The 16,934-nt window shown below is 52.0% G+C and overlaps 1 protein-coding gene across 1 annotated transcript in view; it reads left to right on the top strand.

The window, feature by feature from the left end:
* Positions 1-16,934, top strand: part of ANGPT4 (angiopoietin 4) — a 43,748-nt gene that overhangs the window by 2,870 nt on the left and 23,944 nt on the right. The gene's annotated exons all lie outside the window — the stretch shown is intronic.

Raw genomic sequence — 16,934 nt, 5'->3', positions numbered from 1 at the left:
CCTGAGCCGCCGCTCCCGGAGCCTTTCCCCCGCAACGGGAGAGGCCACAACAGTGAGAGGCCCGTGTACCACAAAAAAAAAAAAAAAAAGAAAAAAGAAATCCCCAAGCTCTGCCTCCACTTCCTCCTGCATTCCCTCCTTTCCCTAAGTAGCCTCCCACTTCCCACATCCAATGGCCACGGCTCAGTCTTCATCTTACTTGACCTCTTGGCAAATTTAATATTGTTGACCAATATCATCGTTCTAGAAACAGTCTCCATCAGCCAGTCCTCAGCTGCTACTCCGACTACTTCCCTACCTCCACCCAGGACCAGCCACCTCCATCTCCTACCTGTATGGTCGTCATGGCCGCTGCCCTGGGCTCCAGTTCCACTCTGACCCCCATAGTTCATTCTGCACTCAGCAGACAGAGGGGTCCCGTTAAAACCTAAGCTAGATCCTCTCCTCAAAACCCTGCTGGGACTCCCATTCTCTTTAGTTATTCTCTTATTGAACAAAAATCCTCACAGCCTGGAACACCCCTCACCCAGACACTTCTGCGGCTCACTCCTGGCCCATGTCTGGTCTAGTGCTTAAATGTCACCTCCCCAGAAAGGCCCTGCCTGTCCACCCCATTTAAAATAGCCACAACCCTTCTACCACTCTCTGTCCCTTTAGTCAGCTTTGGTTTTCTCCCTTAACACCTACCACCACCTGTTCTTAAAAGCATTCCTTTTGGTCTGTGAGCCCCAAGAAGGGAGGAGCCATGTCTGTTTTGTTCACTACTGGGTTCCCAGGGCCTAGAACAGCGCCTGGCACATAGTAGGTGCTCAATACATGTCTGTTGAATGGATGAATGCGTGGATGCACACAAGTGTCCTCCAATCCCTCAGGCCACTCCTGCTCCTCCCCCCACCCTGAAATGTTGGTGTTTCCTAGGACACAGTCTCCATTCTTTGCTTCCTCTCACACTTCGTGGCACAACCAAGAGGGCTGCCCCTGTCACTTCCAGCAGCACCGTCTCCAACCTGCCCCCCAGTGACACCAAACCAACATCGATGGGCTCCTGATCTCCTCCTCTACGAGGGCTCACAGCGTCTCAACTCCAGAGCTGCCTGAAACTCAGCTCTTCCCTCCCCTGCCCACCTGTCCTGTTGAAGCCATTACCACCCAGCCAGTAGGTCATCTATGGCCCTGGGGTGTCCTTCACCCCCAACTCACCCTCAGGCAGCAGGTCCCATCCATCCTGTTGCCTCAGCTTCTCAGGCCATCTTCCTGTCTTCCTGGCCACTGCCCTGGCTCAGGCCTTGTCACCTCTCCTGTGGACACTTCTCTCACCTCCCACCTGCTTTTTCTCCCCCAGGTCTCACCCTCTCATCCGTCTTTGACTCCCCTGGGTGTCTAGCGCTTGGATAACATTGGCTGAGCCAAAGGATGGATTTAAACCAATGGTTTTCAGGTTAGGAGGTCACCCACCTCGCCTCTTTATCTGGCAGTGGAGTATCCTCTCCAGGTATCTGTCCACGTAGCCTGATAATCCCAGGCAGGGGTCACCGTGGAGCACCATGGGGCTAAAGAGTACTGATGTGGGAGTCAGGTGGACCTGAGCTCACATCCCGGCCCCAGCACTTACTTGCCACGTGGCTGTGGATGAGCAAGGCTCAGTTTTCCCTTCTGCAAAGTGGAGCGAAGAACAGTATGTTAAGGGGGTGGCTGGGAGGACCGGTGAGACCACTCAAGCACCACTCACAGCCCGCTGCCCGGCTACAACATATGAAGACGTGGGGTAGCTCACCTGGGCAAGGATATGGTAGCTCAGTAGGCTTTTACTTCATTCAACATCATCTCTATTTGGAGCCCTGCACCACTGGGTGGGGAAAGCTCAATCCTGGTCAAGTCAGTCCAAGGGTGGCAGGTAACCTCGGGGCAGGGAGTGTCACCTGTCCATGCTGGTATTCTCGGGGGTCCCCAATCCTGTCTGGTCTCTGTTGGGGTCCAAGCAGAGGTTTATTGTGCCATCTCCTGGGCACCCTTGGGTTGAGTGCCCCCTTCATGCCCTTTGGTCTTTGGGTTACTGCCAGGTCACCCTGTGCCGGCGGAGCCTGCCACAAGTTCAGACCCATTGGCAGTCACTTTCCTCTGGATCCTCTCACCTCCTTGGCAGCAGAATAGCCTGGAATGTGAGAGCCCCAACTCTGGAGCCCAACTTCTGGGATTCGAGACCCATTCTCCCGCTTTCTGACTATGTGATTTGAGGCAAGTTGCTTCACCTCTCTGAGCCTCAGTTTCCTCACCTATAAAATGTGGTGACAACACTACCTACCTGTATGTATATTTAATGAGAGGATGCATATGAAGTCCTTTGCCAGGCACCAGGCGTACAGTAAATTCTCAATCAATGTTGGCTGTTTCTATTAGGAGTTCTTCCTGGAAAGAAACACGAATCCTGCAGTTCTTGAGTTCTTCCTCCCCCAGATGAGACCTGTGGTCCCTGGCTCAGAGATACAAGGCCCCTGAACAGTCATCTCTCTCCCTCTAGTCAGGGATGCTTGCTACCTTCTGTGACCATGACCTGCCTCTGGCTCTTCTCTTGTGTATTCTCTTGGTCTGGGCTTATCTCAGAGTATTTGAAACTTGAGGGCCTCTTTTTTGGCTTCTGCTGTAATCTCCCAGAAGAGAAAAAAAATGAGTTTCAAAATATTCTCATCACCATCGCCATCAGGGATGACTAGGGATGACTGGGGAGGACTGGCCTCCCAGACTGAGCTCTCAGCAAGATTCGTTCAGCTGGGACGGCGCAGGGAAGAGCCTCCCTGTTGCAAGCTCGCCATAGCCGATACCTGCTCAGCCCATGCCCCCAACCCCTCTCCCTGTTCCCAGTATACAGGCGAGCAAACTGAGGGCAGAGAGGGGAAGGAACTTGCCAGAATGGCACAGCAGCGAGACCCAAAGTCCAGCTTCCTTCTCCAACTCTGCAGGGTGTCAGCGAGGTGGGGGAAGCCCATCTGAGACAACGGGGTGCTCCCTTCCGCCTCAGAATTCCCGAATCCCCAACACCTACTCTCTTCTTTCAGCACTCTGCTGTGGTGTTCTCCTGCCTATGCTCAGGGTGCATGGGGGTGCCCCACCCCCGCTCCCTCTCCCCCATCCTCACTCCCCTCCAGGCACCCCTCCCCTCCCCTTCTTTCTACTAGTCTCCTCTTCCTCTTCCCTCTCCCTCCTCCTCCCTCTCCCTCCTCCTGGAAGCCTCTGCCCCAGTGACTCACGTCTGGAGCCAGCTATCAGCTCAGTGGGATGCACATCAGCTCTTGGCTCTGCTCCACCCCTTCATCTGGGTGAAGAGCTGCAGGAGGAATGTTGGGGGGACAGAGCCAGCTGGAGAGCAGGCTTCCCTCGCTGGGCCGTGCAGACCAGTGGTTAGTGCCTGGCCCCTGAGTCCACCACGGATTAGCTCTGGGAGCCTCAGCTGCAAGACAGAGAGTGAAAGCTCCTACTCCTGACATTTGATGTAGGGTCAAGAGAGGCAGAGTCCAGAAAGCAACTACCCATAGCGGGTGCTTGATAAAGCCCCACTCTTGTCCTGTCATGCCCTCAGCGCCCCAGGCCTCCCAGCCAGGAAGTGCCATACTTGGTCCTCTCCCGTGCCCCCCAAGGAGACCCGTTCCTTCACATGAGGAGCGTGAGGAAATGTAAGTCTCCAGGCTCCCGTCCCACCCCCAGCACCTGAGGGCAGCAAAGCTTCTGCTGAGAGCAGGGCAGACTCTGAACCCGGAAACCGTGGAGCCCTCCACTTTCTTTGTTTTTTTTTTTTTTTAACATCTTTATTGGAGTATAATTGCTTTACAATGGTGTGTTAGTTTCTGCTTTACAACAAAGTGAATCAGTTATACATATACATATGTTCCCACATCTCTTCCCTCTTGCGTCTCCCTCCCTCCCACCCTCCCTATCCCACCCCTCTAGGTGGTCACAAAGCACCTAGCTGATCTCCCTGTGCTATGCGGCTGCTAAAATTAATTGAGCTGTAAATCCAAGATTAATGCTCTCTATGCATGTTTCGGTACCTATCTTTTTTTTTTTTTAACATCTTTATTGGAGTATAATTGCTTTACAATGGTGTGTTAGTTTCTGCTTTACAACAAAGTGAATCAGTTATACATATACATATGTTCCCACATCTCTTCCCTCTTGCGTCTCCCTCCCTCCCACGCTCCCTATCCTGCCCCTCTAGGTGGTCACAAAGCACCGAGCTGATCTCCCTGTGCCATGCGGCTGCTTCCCACTAGCTATCCACCCTACGTTTATATACACTTTCTTACCTGTACCGAGAACTGCTGGTCCTGTCTGCCGATCTCTCTGTGTTTCTCTGCCTCTCTCTGTCTCTGTGTCTGTCTGCCTCTTGTCCTAGGGCTCTCACGGTGGCCTGACTCACTTTCTCTAACTCCGTGGGTGCCTCTGTCACTCTTATTCTCTCTCCTGTCTGGCTGTCGTCTACCTGAGTCTCTCCCAGTCTCTTGCTCTGGTCTCCCCTCACCCCTAGGCCATCCATCCCTCCTGCCTCTACCTCCCCAGTGTCCACATGATCTGTCCACGCTGGAGGACCCAGGACACACCGGCCCGATGGCTAGCACCCCACCCTTCAGCCAGGCTCAGCTGGGGCCTCTTTCTCTTCCCCTTCTGCACCCAAAGCCAAGCAGGGAAGGGTCAGAGGCAGGGCAGGAGCCCCCCAGCCTCTGCTGTTCGCTCCAGGTCTGACGTCAAACCTCAGAATAACTCGGCCCCTCGGCCCAGCGGTCGCGAGGCCTTGCCTGGCTGAAGGAGGATTGAAAGTGCATCCAGCGGGAGCTCAGCGTGGGGTCCTGGCCCAGCCCAAGATCCTCCCAAACTGGCCGGGGCTCCCAGCTGCCCCGGCCTCCCCAGGCTGCCCGTAAATTCTTGGCATTTTCAGCCTTCGGTTATCCAAACAAGAAATGAATCTCGGTTGCCGAACAAAATGTCTTGAGGTTTGATTTCCTAACCTCACCGCTGGCTCCTCTAAAGGGTTTGGGGCTGGGGAAGGGGGTGGGGAGAGCAGCATCTACTTCTTGGAAGAATGGGGTTATTGTTCCAAGGAGGGAACCTAGAAATGGATTTGCACAGATGGCCTGGACTTAGGGATGACCAGGGAGCAGAGGCAGTGTGGCCCCTCATGGAGGATTCCCCAAAGGAACAGGCCATCCCATACGGGCAGCTTCTGGCTCTCTCCTCCCGGGCCCCAGAGCTCGGCCTGGCTGGGATATACACAGACCCTTTCCCCTTCACTCCTTGGGCAGGAAATGTGAGAAAACAGGCCCCAGGTCTGCCCCTCAGCCTGAACCTCTGCCTGGACTCTGGCCTCTGAGCGTTTGCTTAACCCCAGAGTCAGCTCTGAAATGTCTGGAATGGAGCCTGAGTCAGGGGTCATGTCCCAGGGGGGCCCTGGGGAAGCCACCTGCATCAAGTAGTTCCTCTGCAAAGTGGAATTTAAAATACTGCCTCCCAGCGAGAGGGTAAGATAAAGAAACGGAACAGGAGTTATGGCCAGCATTTATGGAACACTTCCTGTGTGCCAGACACTGTCCTATGTGCCTTGTGAGAATTATTGCCCTGAATTCTCACAATGAGCCTAAGATGCTTTGCCCAATAACAGATGAGGAAACTGAGGCACCAAGAGGTGAGGTGACTTGCCCAAGGTCACAAGACCAGGGAGGGTGAGGTCAGGTTCACACTCAGGCTGTCTGATGCCAGAAACCATGCTCTCAACACAATAAACAAGACATGTTCATTGTGACCTGGCCCCTGGGTACCCAGCTGGGGCCTGGGGAACAGAGAGGCCCTTGGCCATCAGAGGGAAAACTCACAGGTGCTAGATTTTCCCCTTCTCCCAGGAGGCCCTCAGCCAAAGAGAACTTCCCCAGGGCTCTTTTGCCAGAGTAAATTCAGGTAGCACCTCAGTCATCGGGGGCAGCCCTTGAAAGCTGAGGGAACTCTGAACTTCCGTCTAGGCGTCCTCACTGTTACAACATCCATCCTTGGCCCAGCGCCTGGGGTAAATCCCACAGAGACTGAGCGTGGGCCTTGGGGCCCCACTGACTCAATTTGAATCACATCTCTACTGTTTGCTGGGTGTGTGCTCTCAATCGCTTTGCCAGTCTGTGTCTCGGCTTTCTTGTCTGTGAAACAAGGACACTAGTAGAGGCCGCTTTGCAGGTTGTCGTGGAGATTAAATGAAGTAATATACATGCAGGGATGAAGACAGCGCCCGGCATAGAGTCAGAGCCCAGGGAAGCCAGCTGTTGAACACATGCTTTGGGATGCTCGGCACGGGAAGGCAATCCATCTTGGAGTCAGCACAGGAACCCGACTCCAACTTCTCTGTGTCCCGCCTTGTGTGATCCTGGGAAAGTCCCTTTTTCTCCTCCCTGGGCCTCAGTTTCGTCATCTACCAAGTGGGGAAGATGAAACAAGTACCTCAGGTGAGGACCAAATGAAGTAAAGCATGCAGAGATCTGGTGGGCTCTGCAGGTGAGGAGATGACTGGAGACTCTTGAAGCTGAAAGCAAAACGGCTTCCTTTGGACAGAGGAACAGAGCCTCAGAAGCTCAGGCTGGCAGAGCCTTGTGGCCCTTTACTCCTGACTCCAGTCCACCACTCGTTGGTCTACCAAGTAGGGCTGAAGGATGGAAGGTGACTCCCAAGCAGCTGAGGGGAACCCCCATATGAAAGCTCTGCAGAGACTATAAATGGGTCCCCCAGGCACAGAGATGAGCTAGGGAGAGGCTGTACATAAAGCGGCTGGGGTCATGCTGACCTAGGGTCCAGTTCCGGCTCTACCTCTTGCCAACAGCCCAGTTGTTTTTCTCAGCTTTTGACGAATTTTCAGCGTGCAAAAATTGGGAAATATGGAAGTGTGTGAAGACACAGTGGGAAAAAAAATCACTGTTATCCCCAAATCCCCTGATCATCTCCTGGTTAGTTTCCTTGCTGTTCATTCTATGCATTTGAAAGTTTTACTGAAATGCTTTAGATGTATGAAAAGGTAGAGAGAAAAATCAGATGAAATTTCTTGTTCCCACAACCCAGCTTAAGAAACAAAACCTTACCAACCCAGTTAAGCCCCTGACCCTCTCTTGCCTCCTTCCCTCACCAGAGATGGCTGCTGTGAATTCTGTGTTGATGGCCTCCTCCTCCAGGTCCCTCCCTGACCAATGTATATTTGTGTCCTATATAAGTGGTCACACTGTCTATCTCTTTCCACAATTTGCTTTTGTTCACTCGACCTTGTATCTGTGAGATTTATAGCTCTGCAAGTGTGGGAAAAGCCTGAGTCACAGTTTTTCCATCTGTAAACTGGGGAAAATGGTAAGCACATGCCTGAGTTTGCTGTGAGGCCCAAATAACTAGTGCATGCTGAGGTCTGGGAGCGTGCCTGGCGCTGCATCTGCTTGCAGGGAAGTAGGAGATGCTGTTATTGCTTCTCCTCTCTTCCGGGGTGAATGCGTTGCTGTGGCTACTCCACAGACAGGACTGTCTCTGTGCCAGACACTATGATGCGTGTTTAACAAACATTGACTCATTGAACCTCATGATACCCTAAAAGGTGAGGACTGTTATGATCCCCATTTATTGTGGGGAAACTGAGGCCCAGAGAGTTCACACATCTAGGAAGTGAGGGAGGTAGGCTTGAACCCAGGCAAGCTGGCTCCAGACCTCACACTCTTAACCACTACACTGACTGCCTCTCCATGCCACCCATTTTACAGATGAGTACACTGACCCTGGTGGAGGAATGACTTGACTACATTCACCCCAGGGTCATTGGCAGGGACAATCTTTTGGTGACAGGACACACAACATGTCAGAAACTTCATGAAAAATCCATGCGTTCTTACAGTTATGAAGCTCTGGGATTATGTGCAGAAATACAGGCCTGCACACGTGCACACATGCACCGTTCTGAACTTAATTTACCAGGTAGAGTGTTCATTCCTCCCTGCACTTCATCATCCCCTCCACTGATGCTTACTGCAAGCGTACACGCTAGGCACTGTGCAGGTGATGAGGATTCAGCAGTAAGCAAGGAAGACTTGGCCTTTCCCCTCTGGGAGCAGAGCAAGAGACACTAACCTAGTAATTTCTCATGTGTAATGATAAACCATGATACATGCTGTGAGGGAGGGGCTCACCTGTTCTAGGAGTGGATAATAGGGGGCCCAACCTTGATGGAGGGACGGCTCCAGGAGGAAGGACAGAGCTGAGATCTAAAGAGTGGATTAGCAGTTCCTAGGCAAGGAAGAGAAGGGGAAAATATTTCAAGCACAGGGAATGGCAAGTGCAAAGGCCCTGAGGTAGAATGGAGCAAAGTGATTTTGAAGGAGTGAAAAATGTTTGGTGTGGCTGGAACACAGAGAGTCAGCAGAGTGTGGCCAAGATGAGACCAGCGTGTTCATCAGGGCCCAGACCCAACCTCCCTGGGCCTGACCCTGCTCTCGAGGCTTTTGGGTGCTGGGAACTGATGTGGCCACTTTCTGTGATGGGCAGTGACAATGGACATCTGGACCTGCTCCTCCCCTCCTTGCCTGACCCTGGTCCTGTCCCTGTCACCCTGTCTTCAATATCAGCCTTGCCCACCAGAGATGGGGGATGGGGGGATGGGTGAGGGAAAGAGCTTAGCCATTGGATTCAAATCCTCACTTACCAGCTGTGGGTAATGCTTGGCCTCTCTGGGCCTCAGTTTACTCATTTGTCAAGGGTGGAACAATCTCCCTTTTCCTCCAGGCTGCTGGGGATCAGAGTTACACACCAGAGTTGTGCAGGCAGGAAACCCTGTTGCTGCATGGGGAGATACCCCAGCAAGGCCTCCTTCCATCTAGAACACACTAGACTCCATTCCCCCAGGTGGAGCTGGGGCTGGGAGGGGAGCTGGGGTTACTGTCACCTGATCACTTCAGTCAAGCCAGCTTTGAAGTGCAGCCTGGGAGAGTCACTCCCAGACAGTCTGGATTTGCCCTTGATGAGCTGTCTGTCCTTGGACAAGTTGCTTAACTTCTATGTGCCTCATCTGTAAAATGGGTTGATAATATCTCCTACCACAGAGGGTGGGATTTAATATACATAGAGGTTAGAACAGTGTCCAGCACATAACAAGCACTAAGTAGACACTTGCCAAGCAAAATGGACACACCACCCCACTCTGTGTAAGGGCTGATGCACAGGTGGCAGGGAGGTGAGTGACTGTAAGAAATGTGCTTCTTTACTTCCTCTTGATTAAACTCCCAATTCCTACACTTGGGAGAATAAGGAAGCCTCAACCACTGGGCCTCATTGTAGACAATCCTTCCAAGATCAAGGTTTAGATACAGACAATCACAAAGGGATAGCTGAACCTGAGGCCAGAGCCCTGGCAGCTCCTTCCCAGCTTATGAGAGACACCCACATCCAGGTGGCAGAGGCACCCACACCAGCCCCGCTGCAAGGAGGAATCAATGAGCCCCATTTTCTGATGAGGCCACTGAGGCTCAGAGGAGCTCCATCACTGGAGCAAACACCAAAGCTGTGACTGGACCAGCGCCTGACTCTCAGCGCCATGCACCAGGCCCACACTAGACTCAGCGCTCCAGCTGGAAGTTTGGCAAAGCCGGGCCTGTGCTGGGAATCGCAGCTTGAGCTGAGAGTTGAAAAGCGCAATCCTCCTCAACAGCCCGCTGGTCCCTGACACTCTCCACTCCTGGCTCCCTACTCACTCACTCTGCTTACTCTGAGCCCTGACCCAGAAGAAAAGCAACAGAATCTCCTGCAGGGAGGAAAATAGCCTAGGAAGGCTGGGCCTGGCGGCTCAGAAAAAACAGGACAACCCCCTCTGCCTTGAGCCAAGGGGTCAGGGCCTGTGTGGGCCCCGAGGGGATGGGAGGGGCTGGAGCCAGGCAGAGGAGGAGCGGTCAACCTTGGCCATCAGGCTCACGGCCACAAAGTTAGTTTCATTGGGAAAATGAGGAAACTGCAGCCTGGGGATGGCAGGGCAGGATGTGATGGGCCAGGCAAAGGGAGCAGGGCCGTCGAGAAAGAGGGTCTGAGTTCTGTGACCTCTGCAAAAGCAGTACAGTCGTTATAGTCATCTATTGTGGCGTAACGGATTACCCTAAGATGTTCAGCAAGTTAAAGTAACCACAAACATTTATTATCTCTCACAGTTTCTGAGAGTCAGGAATTGGGAGCCCCTTAACAAGGCAGTTCCGACTCGGGTTTTTTTCACGCAGTTACACTCGGATGTCAGCCGGGGCTGTGGTCATCTGAAGGCTTGACTAAGGCTGGAGGATCAGCCCCTAAGGTGGCCCCAGCACAGGGCCGGGAGGGTGGTACTAGCTGGTGGTGGGAGCCCTCTGTTCCTCTCCAGATGGGTCCCTCCTCAGGGCTGCTTGAGGGTCTTCAGGGCATGGGGGCCAGCTTCCCCCCGAGCAAGAGATTCAAGAGGCGGCAAAGCAGAAGCCACAATGTGACGATGTCACCACGGGCTCACCTTCTCTGTGCTTCTTTTCCTCATCTGTGAAATGGGAGCGATGAGACCAAGGACTAAACGGGCTAAGTAAGGCCCTTGGGGCCACACCTGGCACCCCTCCTCAAGCAGGAACCAGCCTGCCCTGGTCACCGCTCTCTCCCCAATTCCCCACAAGAGTCCTGGCACTTCTGAATGAGTTTGTTGAACAGACGAATGAGCCCCGAGACTGTGTCAAGTTTCTGGAACATTTCTCCTCCAGATACCATAAGCTGGCTCCCTCCCTTGCTGTGGGCCTCTCTCAGCTCCTGCCCCCCTGCCCTCCAGTCTCTGTGCGGCATTTCTTCCCCTTTTCTTCCTACCCTTGGACCAGTGGTCTCCCCAGCACTCTGGCCTTCTGACCATACCTCTCACAAGGCTCCAGGGGCAGCTGGGGCTGGGTTAGGATGTCCAAACTTATTTCTAGCGGCCAAACAATGATTCAGTGGAAATCCGGTGCTCCTTACATAAAATGGACCTATTTGTTCTTTTTAACAAATAGTTTCTGCGCACCTCTTATGTGCCTGGCACTGTTAGAGGCACAGAGGGCGTGGCCATGAACAGGGCAGCCCTGCGCTCCTGGGGCTGATATTCCTGTGGGGGGAAGAGACAAATAGGAAATGGCTGCAGTGATTTCAGATGCGTGACATGCCGTGAAAAAACCACAGTCATGGCAGGTGGAGTAGGGCTGGGGCGCAGTTACCTTTGATGGCCAGGGAACGCTTCTCAGAGGAGGTGACACTTATGGGCAGACCTGAAAGTCAGAAGGGAGCTGACAGGAGAAGCTCTGAGAGCTCCTGAGATAGGGGCGTGTGGATGTGTGTTGGAGGATTGAGTAAGTAACACCCTGGCTCAGGGCCCCTCCTCCAGACGCAGTGCGGGAACCACAGACACAACCTCTGCCCAGGGCAGTTTGTCCACATCAGTAGTGTACACACCCTTAAACTTGGCAGTTCTGGTTTAAGGGATTTATCCCCAAGCAGCCTTTCAAGAGAGTTAATGACAAGTGGACAGGATGTTCCCAGCAGCCCTGGTGTGATGGCAAAAGCCTGGAAATAACCTACAGCCCAGCTATAAGCAAACAGTGGGAGGCTGTTAAAACAGCAAGGTGAGTCTCTCTGGATGAATCTAGAACAATCTCCAAATTATATTAAGAAAAAAGGCACAGGGTGCAGCATGGTGAGCTGACATTTTTATAGACTAAAAGCAGGCGGATATAAGCATACTTACTTGTACTGCTGGTACATGCTTAGAGTTTCTCTGAGAGGAAACCTGGAAGCCCCTTCAGTGGCCTGTGAGTAGGAGAAACAGGGCAGGGCTTATATTACCCATTCGAAAAATTAAAATTAACATTACAAAAATTTGCGTTTAAATTGAAACACATACACAAAACCGTCAAAGCTCTGACTTTCCAGATGTCCACATGTCTGGCTAGACAAGGCAGTAGTAGCTCCTGTGTGTAACCTCCTGCAAGTTACTTTCCTGACTGGGGCCTCAGTTTCCCTGTATGTGAAATGGGGCTGGGCTGACTGGGCCCTGCATGTCCTCCAGGCTCGCCAGGTCTCTGCTCCTGTATCCCTCCCTGCCTTGCACCCGGTGCCTGAGGGACCCCTGCTGAAGCCCTCTCTCCTTCATTAGGCTCTAATCTCTGCCCTTCCTACCCTGGGGCCAAGGTTCAGCCTGTCCTGCTTCACCCTAATTCCCATCCCAAGATGTGATGCTCAAGAAACAATTTCTGAGTGAATACATGAATGAAACTCAGAGGGTGCGGGATTAGTTTGAGGAAACACATTTATTATTATAACACATTTTTGTGTGGGACATTTTATAGAACCTTATGTTGCTGGGTTTGTTTTATATTGAGATATAGTCTCAATATGTGGATACAGTGAAAGTCACTCTTTTAATGTACAGTTCTATGAATTTTGACAGATGTATATAGTCATGTAACCACCATCACATGATATAGAATATTGCCAACACCCCCAAAATTTCCCCTGTGTCCCTTTGCTGTGAATCCCTACCCCCAGGCCCTAGCCCCTGACAACAACTAATTCTGACTTTTCCAGAAAGTCATATAAATAGAATCCTACAGTATGTAGCCTTTTGAGTCTGGCTTTTTTCGTGCAGCATAATTGGAGATGCCTCTGTGTTGTTGCATGCATCAGTAATGCATTCCTTTTTATTGCTGAGTAGAGTTCATTGGATGAATGGACCACAGTTGTTTATGCATTCACCAGTTGAAGTCTTTTTCATTTAGATAATGCAGGAGAAAAGCTGGCTTGAGCAGATCCCCTTGGCCACTGAGGCTGCTTATGCCTACGTGCTCATCCCTAGTCTGTCCGAGGTAGCCTCCTTCCTCCCCCAGCCCCTGCCTGTCAAAACTCCTTTCCTTTCCTTCAAGGCCCATTTCAAATGCCCCCTCCCCAACAAGGAGCAGGGTTTACTGTCCCCATGTCACAGGTTGGTAAAGTGAGGCTCAGAGAAAGGTAGCCCTCACCTGCTAGAGGCCCACAGCTAGAGCGTAGCAGAGCCAGAAGTCAAACCCAGGGCCGAGGGGAGAGGGGGTAGCTCAAGGGCCAAAGATCAGCCTCTTTGCAGGCCAGAGGGGTGGTGGGAGTTTAGATCCCAGTTCCCCCCATCTCAGCCCTGAGAGTTTACCAGTATGAGGGTGGCAGAGAATGGGGAGGTCCAGTCCTGCGTGGGGTGGGGGGGGTGCGTGGCAGATCCCACCAGGGCCTGTTTCTCCATGGGGGTCCTTCCTCCACCCTTCCAGCTGGTGCCTGAACCCAGGCTGGGCCCAGCTCCCACCACACTGGCTGACGTCAGTCACCAGAGCTGCAGGCTGGCTGAACGGTGCCCATCTTGCCCAGATTACCCACCCTAGGGCCCATGAGCATGCATGGCAAATTGGGTCATGGGCCCCAGCTGTGGGTGGCCTTCGCCCCACCCAGCCATTGGCAGCCACAGGACAAGTGGGGGACTAATAAGAGTGCTTAGGGAGCTCCCATCGCTCGAGAGGATCCCAAGCTACCCTGCTCTGCAGACCTGAGGAGTCTTGGAACACAGCCCACCAGCTGGTGACCTTCGGCAAGTCTTCTGGGTCTCAGTTTGACCATCTGCACATGAGACTCTTGGGGGAGAGGCTTGAGAAGTTCTCATGGCAGGAATAAACTTGCTGTTTGTGTGGAGCCGAAGCTCAGGGCCTGGGAGTCTATATTTTAAACCAGGCTTGTGACACATGGGATAGTCCGAGAGCAGCCTCAGTATAGCTCTGCTTACCCTTGTGCACACGAATGCACGCTGGGCCACATGTTAGAATCACCAGAGTGTTGATAGAGGCATGGCAGGGAGGCTGACCTGTGGGTATGCTGGCAGCCTGGCGCAGGGTGCAGGGAAGTGAACAGATTGGCAACTCACATTAGGATCATAGTGACCAGAACTTGCTAGTGGATTGAGTGCAGTGGGTGACAGAAAGAGTCAAGGATGAAGTCTGGGTTTGGGGCTTAAGTACTGAGTGAGGCCATTTACTGTGATGGGAAAGAGGGAGGAGAATAGGTTGGGGAGGCAGGGACGGGGCGCTGTGGGAGCTGGGGAATCAAGGGTTATGTGTTGGATGCTTCTGCCTGAGATGCTTTTGGAAGCCCGGGTGGCGATGGCAAGCTGGTGGGACATTCAGGGGAGAAATCTTGGTGGGATGGAGACCGTGCAGTCAGCACGTAGGGGGATGTGAAAATCCTAGGACCCACTGGAGTGGCAGGGCCCTGATGCATCTGGGGCCTTGGGCACTTTGCCATCTGGTCCTGGGTGGAGCTTATGGATCCCTTTTCAGAATATTACTTTTTTTTTTTTTTTTTTTTTTTTTTGCGGTACGCGGGCCTCTCACTGTTGTGGCCCCTCCCATTGCGGAGCACAGGCTCCGGACGCGCAGGCTCAGCGGCCATGGCTCATGCGCCCAGCCACTCTGCGGCATGTGAGATCCTCCCGGACCGGGACACGAACCCATGTCCCCTGCATCGGCAGACGGACTCTCAACCACTGCGCCACCAGGGAAGCCCCAGAATATTACTTTTAAATGCATAAAATAAAAGCATAAGAACACCCAATGATATTGCGATTATAATCAAAACATTAAAAATTAAATCTGTGCCATAGTTGCCACATTGTCCAGTGGTGGGTTTGAGAATGTCTGTCATTCTGAAGTGATGGTCAATATAATATTTTAAGATACTGTAACATCGGTGCTGTGATGTGAAAATATTTGTGTTTTCTATTGGTAATGAAGTTGTAGAATCAACTAATAGTGCTATGATTCGGGGCCTATGCTCATAATTGAAGGAAATACCAAATTTTAATGACAGGTTAGTGAACAAAAATGTAATTTTTCTCTCATCCAAGTTCATGGACCCCCTGAATTCTCTTCACTGGCCCTGTGGTCCCCCATTAAGCACCCTTGACCTAGGGAGAGAACGTAAACACCCTTGACAAGGGCCCAGGATGGGGCTTATGAGAGCTCCCTAAGAAGCCTGAAAAAGGAGGACTCAGAGAGGTGGTGATGGGAGGGGAGGGGAAAGGAAGGAGGAGGGGAGAAGGAAAACTCAGGGAGGGTACATCTGGGAAATACTTCCAGAAAAAGGGAGCGGCCATATGGGTTGACTGCTGCTGAGGTGGAGAGTAAGCTGAGGGCATAGAAGTGTCCCCTGACCCTCCCTTGTCAAGGAGGGTTATAACAAGGTGCGTTAAAGAGTGAAGAGGCCCCCTGGGGCTGGGGATAGGTCGGCAGGTGCACAGGATTCAACAGTATGGATTGTATTTTTTTCTTGAGTGTGGTAAATACACAGATTTTATTATACTATTCTTTATGCTTTGTGTGTGTGCGTGAAGTACACCATAATATTATTAATTTTTTTAAAAGGTGGGCACTTCCTGGTGGTCCAGTGGTTAAGCCGCCATGCTTCCACTGCAGGGGACAAGGGTTCGATCCCTGGTTGGGGAACAAAGATCCCGCATGCCACAGCCCAAAAATAAATTTATTTATTTATTTATTAACAATAAAAAAAATTAAAAAGTGAGCGTGGGAATGGAGGTGAAAATGGAGGCAACTTGTTCAAGAAGTTTTGTTGTTTGGGGGAGCAGAGAAACTGGAGACACAGATAGAGGGGGCTGTGGAGTCAAGGATATTTTTTTTCTTTAATTTTTAGCTGGGAGCCCTTGGAGCACATGTGTGTGCTAGGGGGGGTTGGGGGGTGGGGTGCTGACGGTGCAGAGGAGGAAAGAAGGGGCCAAAGGGACAAAGGCTTGAGAAGCTCGGATGTACTTTTCTCCCTGGTCCTCAAGTCCCCTTTGTGACCTCTGCACCACGGGTTCTCTTAAGCGAGCATCAGCTGGCTGGGCCTCTCCGCAGAATTTCTGATTCAGTAGGTCTGAAGTGGGACCTAGAAATTTGCATTTCTCACAAGCTCCCTGGCGATGCTGCCACAAGGACCACAATTTGAGAACCACTGCTCTAATCAACACCACTTGCGCCCCCTTCAGGATTTAACATTGCACTACAATGGACCATGCCCCTTCTAAAGCACTCAAGGGAGGAAGGTATGGGAGCAGACACTTGAGATGGAAGAGACTAAGGAAGAAGCAGCTGGAACCTGACCCCCAGCCAAGGTCACTGCCTCTCTCTTGGAAGCACCAGTCTTCCCAGGGACCCTGGGAGCTGCCCTTTTGGACCTCCTGGAAGACTGACAGGAGAAGGGAAGGAGCCAGGGCTGGGGGATAGAGACTGTGGCAAGAGGCCAGCAAGTATGCCAAATGGAGAGGGAGTGGAGGAGGGGCACCGGCTCTCTGCCTTCAGGCACTGAGCCCTGAGAACATGCTGTTCACCTTTGCAATTTGATCCTGGTCTCACACCAGACCAGTTTCTCCTGCTCTTGGGAAAGAGAGCCGCCCTGTCAAAGAAATGAACATTAGCTTGTCAGATCCCAAAACATCTGAGCTGGGAGAACCCATGGAGACTGGCCAGTTCAGCTCCATTTCACAGATGGAGGGGGCCAGAAAATAGAAAGTCCAGCTTGGTTGATGGACCTACAAACTCTTGTACGGGAAAAGATGCATCCCCACTTCCTGCTACTGACTCAGCCCTAGGAAGCTGGGTAACGGGCATGACACTGGGCGTTATGCTCTGACCCTTGCTGCTACAACTTTTCATCAACTCATTGAATGCATTTTTTTTGAGCACCCACTGTAAGCTAAGCATTGTGCTAGATATGGAGATAAAGCAAGATCAAGCCCCTTGCTTCATGGCACTGACATTCCAAGGGTAAATTTTAAAAGGCAATAAACAGATAAATATGTAATACAAAGTCAGGGAGTGATAAGTGGTAGGAAGAGACCTGAAATGACATGAGGGAGT

This window comes from Physeter macrocephalus, chromosome 14 (genome assembly GCF_002837175.3).
Source record: "Physeter macrocephalus isolate SW-GA chromosome 14, ASM283717v5, whole genome shotgun sequence".
Lineage (NCBI taxonomy): Eukaryota > Metazoa > Chordata > Mammalia > Artiodactyla > Physeteridae > Physeter > Physeter macrocephalus.
This window is presented reverse-complemented; position numbering and strand designations above follow the sequence as displayed.